The sequence below is a fragment of the Myotis daubentonii genome, chromosome X (assembly GCF_963259705.1).
Source record: "Myotis daubentonii chromosome X, mMyoDau2.1, whole genome shotgun sequence".
Taxonomy (NCBI): Eukaryota; Metazoa; Chordata; class Mammalia; order Chiroptera; family Vespertilionidae; genus Myotis; species Myotis daubentonii.
The window spans coordinates 66,143,999-66,154,511 of record NC_081861.1 but is presented as its reverse complement, the minus strand read 5'-3'; the positions used below and the strand labels follow the sequence as shown (position 1 = coordinate 66,154,511).

At 37.1% G+C, this 10,513-nt stretch overlaps 1 non-coding gene across 1 annotated transcript; it reads right to left on the bottom strand.

Annotated features, from left to right (window-relative positions):
- Positions 1-7,792: 7,792 nt before the first annotated feature.
- Positions 7,793-7,899, bottom strand: LOC132225345 (U6 spliceosomal RNA). The gene has a single exon (XR_009450867.1). It is a non-coding gene; the product is annotated as a U6 spliceosomal RNA (small nuclear RNA).
- Positions 7,900-10,513: the final 2,614 nt, after the last annotated feature.

The window sequence follows — 10,513 nt, the reverse complement described above, 5'->3', positions numbered from 1 at the left end:
ACCACTTGTTTGGATCGATGGCACACGCACTTTCTGAGCAGCACTTCAAAACATATGAAGAAGTGGAAAATTGGGTCTCTGAATGGTTTGCCTCAAAACAAGAAAAGTTCTATTGGGACAGTATCCACAAATTACCCAAAAGGGGGGGGGGATGTGTAGCTAGTGATGGACATTACTTTGAATAATGCACTTTTGATGTTTCTCTTGAAATTATCGTGTTTTCTTTGATTACATAATCCACATTATTTACTGGTACACCTGGTAGACCTACACAGAAGGACATTCTTCTCCCCATTTCTATCTCTAGTTGGATAAGGTCACTTTCCCTATTTTAAATGAGCACTGGCTCAATCCAACTTTTGTTCTTTCCCAAGAACTTAATATATGGTAAATTCTTTATCCCCATGAGACAACATAAAACAACACTCATTTGTTTTCTAGTTCAAAGATTTGTACTTTTTGAAGTGAAATAATCTTTATACTGAAGAGAAAAACATATTGAATTATGAGTGGGTAAGTTCCATAATGCATCTATATTTATGAAGTAAATTGTCATGAAGCAAAATTCATGCTGATTTGTAAGCAATGAGCCATTTCAAGGAGGTGGTGTAATTTGCAACAAGAAAGCAAATATCAAGGGAGTAAAACTAAAAATATATCTTATATGTGTATAATTAAATTTTGCTTTTTTTCACAGCATTCCTTATGAAGTAAAATATATTTTAGGCCCAGAATTAAATATTATTATATTATAACTTTTTATAGATTGATCCTTATTATAGAATATCACAGAACAATATTCATTGTAAGAGCTGGAAGAAAACTTAAAGATTACTTAGTTCAATCCTCTCATTTCATGATAAAAGAAATTGATGGTGGAGATTTAAGTTTCCTAACTTAGAGTTGCACAGTAGTCCAGGACAAAACTGGAATTCTAGCTTGGAGGCCTGCTGACTTCAAGTCTGTGCTTCATCTCATTGCACTGCCTCATACTTGCAAGCATATAAAAATAAGAGTATAATATGTCAATATTGTATTAAACATTTTAAATACATCCTCCCATTCAATTCTCAAAATAGCCCATTTTACCAATGACTAAACAGATTAATCAGGTTAAGGTTAACTAACAAGCCCAGGAACTCATAGTAAATGGCTGAGTCAGGATTTGAATTTGGGTACTTTGATCTAGAATCAGTTTTCTAAGCCTTTATATTTTTCCATTGCTTGCACTATAGGCAAAAGAAAAGACAATAATATTGAGATGAGGAGATGAGAGAAAGACTGGATACAGAATCAGCTATCAGAAAAACTTATTTAAAAAGTATTAGCACTTTCTAAAAGTATCTGTAATCTTAAATTCACCCGTAAAATATCATGCAGAATTTAGTTAGCATCTAAGGGCGTCTAGAACCCAGTTTAAAAGGCTCTGCCCGCCCCCCCTCTCAAACAAAGGCTCTTGCTTACTTTACACCCACTGGGCCATGAGCACACAATGACAAATAACATGGAAATATAAAGGACAAATTCCCCAATAGCCCGCCAGCCCCTAGCCCAGGAGGAGCTGCACTACAAGCACATTCGGAGTGCCACCATGCTATAAGTGCTTTCACTACACAAAGCATTTAGTAGGCATTTGTAAGAGCTGAATTACCAATCACAGTAATTCTGTGAAAACTTTGTGAATTCTTTCAGAACACTTTCTGTCTCTTAGGCTGCATAAGAAGTTGGAGCCCACCTTAAAGGGAGATGCTAAAGGCTTACTCTCAATCTACATTTTAACAGTTTTCTACTTCCTTGGCTTTATTGCCCAAAGGATGCTGCCTAAACACATCCAGCATGCTTTGTCATAAAACTTTAATGGATATTTACTCATGAAGTGACTCTGTAACTCTTGCAGTTGGAAATGTTTTATTTGACTTGGCCTAGGTATCATTAACATGATTGTGCAAATAAGTGAAGAAGAAAATGTAGGTTGATGGTAAAAACCTTCAAGTATGCCTTCTTCCCATGATCCAGATAGGGGTATATCAGAAACTGTCAAGCTGAATGGCACCATTTCATCACTTGCTTGCTCTATTCTCTGGAAAGCTACATTCAAGTTCCATGACAATTGCTGACCTTTGTGTCTGAGCAATAAACACACAGTTTACCATGGCAGGCACTATATTATAAATTGTATGACGTTGTTGGGTGGTTTGGACTATGAGCTTTAGAATCTGAGGTACCTGGGTTTAATTTCTTGTCCTTTCCCTGATTAATTTTCTGACCCTGGGGCAAATCAATTTATTTGTCTGAGCCTTTGTTTCCCCTTCTGTACAATGCGGAAAGAAATAATACCTACATCTCCAGAAATTGTTCATTAATTCAACAATTATTTGAGACTATCTTTTACCACATGGACAGATGATAATAAACAAAAAACATAAATAGGAAAATTATATAATTTTAAAAGAATAAAATGATATGAGAAATAAACTATAGAACAAGGGAAGGGGATGGATAGTGTTCGGGTGGGAGTTGGGAGGACAGAATTTTTTTATTTATTATTTTAAATATGTTTTTTGTTGATTTCAAAGAGGAAGAGAGAGAGAGAGAGAGAGAGAGAGAGAGAGAGAGAGAGAGAGAGAGAGAGAAACAACAGTTATAGAGAATCAGTGATTTGCTGGCTCCTGTATTTCCCCTACTGGGGATAGACCCTGCAACCTGGACATAGGCGCTGACCTGAAATTGAACCATGAACTCCTAGTTCATAGGTCGATGCTCAACCACCGAGCCATGCCGGCTGGACCAGAATTTTTCTTTCAAATAGGATGGTTAGGGTAGGCCTCTGATGAATAAAGACTTGGACAATAACCTTTACTCAGAATGAAAATGGGAACCATTGTGGGGTACTTAGAAGAGTGACATGATTAAACTTAAATGTAAAGGAATACTTCTGATGGTGATGTGGGATATAGATTGTAAAGGGGAAAGAGGAGAAATAAGGACATTAGTGAGGAAGCTATTATAGTAATCTAGGTGAGAGAAAATGGTGGCCCAGAATATCAGAACAGGGTGGCAGTAGTGGATATAGTAAGAAGTGGCCAGATTACAGAAAATTTTATAGGTGATTTTATAGATAAAATATGCTATATGAGAGGAAAAAACATGTTAAGGAGGACTCTGAGTGTTTCAGTCTAACCAACTGGAAGGATGGAATTACTATCCAACCAGATGAAGAAGGCTGTGGATGGAGCAGGAATGTGTGTGAGGGAAACAACCAACAGTTCAGTTTTGGAGAAGTTGAGTTTGAGATGTCTATTAGACATCTAAATGGAGAAGTTGAGTAGGCAGTTAGCTATATGAGTCTGGAGCTCTGGAAAGACCGGGCTCAAGTTTTAAATTTGGGATGTTGTGAAGATTGAGACAATGTATATACAGCACTAAGAACAGTAATGACGCATAATGAGAGCTCAATGTATATTAGATTAAAAGGCTCTAGTCATAAATCAACAATTATAATTTTCACTACTTGTCTAGCACACTGCCTGGCACTTAGTAGGCTTCATATAAGTTTATAAAGTGGCCAAAGAAGACCACTTCAAGCTACTGTGTATGTGATTGCTTTTTGATTGTAAAACAGGAAGTAGCCATATATATTTTTTTCACTTTAAAATAAATTATATAAGTTTACTTTAAAAACTAAATGAAGGGCCGAAACCGGTTTGCCTCAGTGGATAGAGCATCAGCCTACAGACTGAAGGGTCCCAAGTTTGATTCCGGTCAAGGGCATGTACCTTGGTTGCGGGCATATCCCCAGTGGGAGATGTGCAGGAGGCAGCTGATCGATGTTTCTCTCTCATCGATGTTTCTAACTCTCTGTCTCTCTCCCTTCCTCTCTGTAAAAAAATCAATAAAATATATTAAAAAAATAAATGAAGGGAAAGAGAGAAATGGAAATATCAATGAGGAGAAAGAATCATTAATTGGCTGCCTCCTGCATGCCCCACACAGGGGATTGGGCCTGCAACTGGGGCATGTGCGCCAAAAAAGATTTTTAATTTCACAAATGTTTGTTAAGAAATAAATTACACAATGGCAATGTAGCAGGATACAAAATTAACCCCAAGAAATCTGAGGCATTTCTATACACCAATAGTGAACTTTCAGAAAGAGAGATTATAAAAGCAATCCCATTTACAATCGCACCAAAAAAATTAAGCTACCTAGGAATAAACTTAACTAAAGAGGTAAAAGACCTCTACTCAGAAAACTACAGGACGTTGAAAAAAGATATAGAGGAAGACAGAAACAGATGGAAGAATATACCGTGTTCATGGTATGTCCATACTACCCAAAGCAATGTATAAATTCAACGTACTTCCCATTAAAATACCAATGGCATACTTCACAGATCTAGAACAAACTCTCCAAAAATTCATCTGGAATAAAAAAAGACCCCGAATAGCTGCAGCAATCCCGAAAAAGAACAAAGTAGGTGGGATCTCAATACCAGATATCAAGATGTATTACAAAGCCACTGTTCTCAAAACTGCCTGGTACTGGCACAAGAACAGGCGTATAGATCAATGGAATAGAATAGAGAGCCCAGAAATCGGCCCGAACCAATATGCTCAATTAATATTTGACAAAGGAGGCAAGAACATACAATGGAGTCAAGATAGTCTCTTCAATAAATGGTGTTGGGAAAATTGGACAGATATATGCAAGAAAATGAAACTAGACCACCAACTTACACCATACACAAAAATAAACTCAAAATGGATAAAGGACTTAAATGTACGACAGGAAACCATAAAAATCCTAGAAGAATCCAAAGGCAACAAAATCTCAGACATATGCCGAAGCAATTTCTTCACTGATACAGCTCCTAGGGCACTTGAAACTAAAGAGAAAATGAACAAATGGGACTACATCAAAATAAAAAGCTTCTGCACAGCCAAAGAAACCATCAACAAAACAATGAGAAAACCCACTGTGTGGGAAAACATATTTGCCAATGTCATATCTGATAAGGGCCTAATCTCCAAAATTTATAGGGAACTCATACAACTTAACAAAAGGAAGATAAACAATCCAATCAAAAAATGGGCAAAGGACCTAAATAGACACCTTTCAAAAGAGGACATTCAGAAAGCCAAGAGACATATGAAAACATGCTCAAAGTTACTAATCATCCAAGAGATGCAAATCAAAACAACAATGAGGTACCATCTCACACCTGTCAGAATGGCTATCATCAACAAATCAACAAAGGACAAGTGCTGGAGAGGATGTGGAGAAAAAGGAACACTCGTGCACTGCTGGTGGGAATGCAGACTGGTGCAGCCACTATGGAAGACAGTATGGAGTTTCCTCAAAAAACTGAAAATGGAACTCCCATTTGAACCTGTGATCCCACTTCTAGAAATATATCCCAAGAAACCAGAAACACCAATCAGAAAGGATATATGTACCCCTATGTTCATAGCAGCACAATTCACCATAGCTAAGATCTGGAAACAGCCTAAGTGCCCATCAGTAGATGAATGGATTAGAAAACTGTGGTACATCTACACGATGGAATACTATGCTGCTGTAAAAAGGAAGGAACTCTTACCATTTGCAACGTCATGGATGGAACTGGAGAGCATTATGCTAAGTGAAATAAGCCAGTCAATGAAGGAAAAATACCACATGATCTCACTCATTCATGGATAATAGAGACCATTATAAACTTTTGAACAATAATAGATACAGAGGCAGAGCTGCCTCAAACAGATTGTCAAACTGCAGCAGGAAGGCCGGGGAGGGTTGGGGGGCAGGAGGTAGGGGGGTAAGAGATCAACCGAAGGACTTGTATGCATGCATATAAGCATAACCAATGGACATACGACACTGGGGGGTAGGGGAGGCTAGGGGACTGTCAAGGGCGGGGGGGGGGGAAGGACACATATGTAATACTCTTTGTATTACTTTAAGCAATAAAAAAAAAGAAAAGAAAAAAATAAAAAAGCTCAAAAAAAAAAGAAAGAAAGAAATTACACAATGGAATCCTATGCAGTTGTAAAAAAGAAGGACCTCTTACCTTTTGAAACAGATGGAGGGACCTGGAGAGCATTATGCTAAGTGAAATAAGCCAGTCAGAGAAAGACAGTTATCACATGATCTCACTCAGATGTGGACTCTAATGAACAAGATAAACTGATGAACAAAGTAAACCCAAAGACATTGAAGCATGCAACAGACTGATGTATTTCAGACAGAAGAGGGGAAGGCAGGAAGAGATTAACCAAGGAACTTATATGCATATATGTATAACCCACAGACACAGACAATAGTGTGGTGAAGGCCTAGGGAGGGGGAAGGAGCAGGATGGAGGGGGCCTAGAGGGGGAAAGGGGACATCTGTAATACTTTCAACAATAAAGATAAATGTTTTTTTTTTAAAAAAAGAAAAATAAATAGGGACATCCCCAGCAGAAACAAATTCCTCCTCTAGATTTATTATTGTTTGTTTCTTACCCAGAAGATGCAAACCAGATTTCATTGATTTTGTTTTTATTTTTATAAAAATACAATACATTAATTCATAGGTTCAAAAACCAAAGCCATGTTAAAAAGTGTGTTTATTGAGAACTCTTGCTTCCTGTCCCTATGCATTTTCCTTTTCTATAGGTCAAGAGTTGACAAGCTTTTCTGTAAAGGGCCAAGTAATAAATATTTTAGGCTTGTAGTCCATGTGATCTCTGTTGCTATTAATCAGCTTTGAAATTGAGGTACAAAAGCAGCCATAGTAACACAGAAACAAATGGTATGGTTGTATTCCAATAAAACTTTACTTATAAAAATAGACAACAAGCCTGCTGGCCATAATTTCTATGCCTAATGTAGGTAATCATTTATTTATGTTTAATATATTCTTATTGATTTCAGAGAGGAAGGGAGAAGAGAGAGACAGAAACATCAATAATGAGAGATAACCGTTGATTGGCTATCTCCTGCATGTCCCTCACTAGGAATCAAGCCCACAACCCAAGATGTGCCCTGACTGGTCATCAAACCGTGACCTCCTGGTTCATAGGTTGATACTCAACCACTGAGCCACACTGACCAGGCTATTTTGTTTCTTTATGGAAATACAGGGAAATATGAATATATATTCTCATGCCCCATTTTTTATATGAAAGTTAACCTAAGACATACCATTGTTCTATACCTTGAAGCAGTATTTAAAAATATTTTGAATTTATTGGGGTGACATAGGTTAAATAAAATCATATAGGTTTCAGGTATATGATTCTATAATATATCATCTGTATATTGTACTGTGTTCACCACCCAAAGTCTTATTCTGTCATCATTTATCCCCCCCTTAACCCTCTTCTACCTCCCCCAACCTCCTTTCCCTCTGGTAATCACAATTCTGTTGTCTGAGTTTAAGAGGTAATTTTAAGCCGTATTTTTATTATACATTTTGGTTATCTTTCTACATTAATGTATAAAGAACATTCTCATTTTCTGTTTTTATTATAATCCATTGTATAGATGTAACAAATTTCTTAATCAGTTCCCACTTGATAGACTTATATTTTTCTAATCCTTTGCAATTACAAACAATACCTGGTTTTAAAAAACACTTATAAGTACATAATTTCATATGTGTGGAAAAAGTATATCTGAAGGATAGATTTCTAGACTTAGGATTTGCTGGATCAAGGGGGCATTTCTCATGTTGGAAGCTATTGTTTGATTCACCATTCTGGAGTTTTACCATTTTCACTTTCATTATAATATATGAAAGTGCATGTTTCAAACTTATGAAATGCTTCATGAGTTGGTGTGTCATCCTTGTGAAGAGGCTATGCTAATCTTCTCTGAATCATTCCAATTGTAGTATATATGCTGCTGAAGTGAGCACCATGAGGTCACCTTTAATTTACTAATAGATGAATGCCTCAGGGTGGCATTAGCCAAAGGCAGGACAAACCAGGAAACGCTTCTTCCTATTGAGCCTGGAGTAAAAGAGAGAAAAGGTTTTACTAGACAGCAGCAGACTTTTTCAGAGTGGTGATTGGAGGTGAACAAATCATCACCAATACATGAATCTGTGCACTAGCTAATGGGGACATAAATGGCCAGAGTGGTAGAAAGATTTAATGAAAACCCTGACATTTGAGCAACTGTAGACAAACATAGAGTTATTTGCTGATTATAACCAACATGGACTGCAGGAGGATTCAGCAAAGGACAAGGAATTATGCAGAGTTGGTTGCCAGATGAGGAGATTTCAATGGGATTAAGTAAAATAATCCTAAATAATAAAAGGCCAGTGACCATAACAGCATAATGACCAGAACGACTGATCGACCAGTTGCTATGAGGTGCGTTGACCACCTCTCGGTCCCTTCCCCCAACTGCAGGCTTCAATTGCTGGATGGCCACAGGGGAACTGAGGTGGGTGGTGGCAGGGCGGGACTGGGGACTGACGGGCAGGTGGAAGATGGCCCTGATCGCAGGCTAGGCCTAGGGACCCTACCTGCACACGATTTTGTGCACTGGGCCTGCCTCTAGTTTAAAAATAATCAAAGGAAACAACATTTATTAAGCAGAATTATATGGGCCAGGCATTTTGGCAAGAATTGTTATTATAGCCGCTTTATAAATTTTTAAGCCAAGGCAACTTGTCCAATGTCAAAAGCCTATAAGTGCAGAGTTGGAATCTAATCCTTAGCTTGGGATCTTTTCTATTGGGCTATATTGACTTGCTTTCTAGTCGGGAGGGATAATTTCAGAACTAGTTGAGAACAGAAAAGTAGTCTCTGGACATGTTCTAGACTCAGGCAACTAATTTTTTCTTGTCTTTATGGAAAAGTTGATCAAATATTAAGAAAGGAGTTTCTAAAATGATAATTACACTTAACATTCTGGTGCCCAAAGTGGCCAGAGTAGGCATTTAACACCCCTTGAATGATGGGCCCTGGTCAGCTGCGGGTACCTTTGGCTATGCCTGCCCTTCGGATTTGGGGATAAATATTTGGGAGTCTCCAAGGAAAAACTTCTGAGAGTTCAGAGGGTTTTTGCACTGGCATGACTTAAAGACTCACATCTTAGATTTTTATGCAGAAAATGTCAAGTTTTGTCCTTTGATTTGTTATGTTGGTTCATCCTTGTTTAGCTGCTTAGCAATAGTTTTTGAGCATCTACTTCTCCTTACCTGAGGATGACCCAAGCCTGAAATTCTGCCCACTGCCATTCAACAGCTGCTTCAGCAGCTGATCAGGAAAGATTACTTGTAGCTGTGGTAAGTCCAAATGAAGTTTTTTCAACTGTACTTATATCTATTCTATATTTTCAAGGTCAACTGAGGGTGAATGCATTTTTTAATCTTACAAGGTCAGTTTATAAACCCTGATATATAATCTACTAAAAATAATGCTAAATGTTTCTCATCTGCACAGAGAAAATAATGGTCCCTGAATGTAATTTGGAGGTGAAGGAACTCTCCTCTACCCTATTATTCACTCTCTACTTCATTTGGCTCTGTAATCACTGGGATTGAAGGGCAAGTGGAAATGTTGCCCAAATGCTGACTCACTGGGCCCCTTCAGAGAGACTCTAGAGTGAAATATTTCCTCTTCCTTTTCCCACCCAAATTGTTAAGAGTTGTCTATTTTGCAATTCTGGTTTTCAGGCTCTATCTCATAATTAGGGAATTAAACTAAAAGAACAAGAAATTGTTTTTTAAAAGCTATAAAACTACTTTTAATTGAACATTTATTATGTGTTTGTATTAAATACATTTTATATGTATTATCTCAATTATCTTGATAATTGAGAGGTAATAATTGAATATATGAGGAAGATTCAATTATCACCCCTACTTAGCAGGCGAGGACAATGACTCAATGTATTTTCTGTTTCATTTTATTTTGCTTATTAGTCCAGCCAGAAGAATTTAGAAAGGTAGGAGGAAAATTATTTTTACTCTCCTACACTTTCAAAAATGGAACACACTGACTAAAATTTACTCAAGTATATGAACTTGGCAGACTCCAACATTTGTAGCAATAATGGCTAAGCTGTACAGCAGTCTCTATAAAAATTACAGTTTGTACAATAAATTTGATGAATACCCCTTTATTTTCTAGATTGATGCAGAGGTCATGGCAAATACCTTTTAAATTCAAACAGTTAAGGTTTATTAGTTTTCCCCTTGAAAATGACTGAAAGAAATAGACCTTTCTTGAATAATATTTAGCTGAACACTTTCCTTCCATGTTCTTTCGCTGTAAGATGGTCATATAGATAAGTAATATGATAAAAATAAAGGATAAAATTCTAGCGTGTTATTCTGTCAGACTTTCAAAGAAAATACAAGATGTATTAGGGTGGTAACTGGAGTCCATTACTGATGTCAGTTCTTGTCTCCTTTACAACATCTTCAATGTGGGTAACAGAGTAACAGAACGTTTGTCTTGGTGTGTCAAAAAATAGTTCATAATATAGAAATGGAGGAATTTTTATAGTAAATT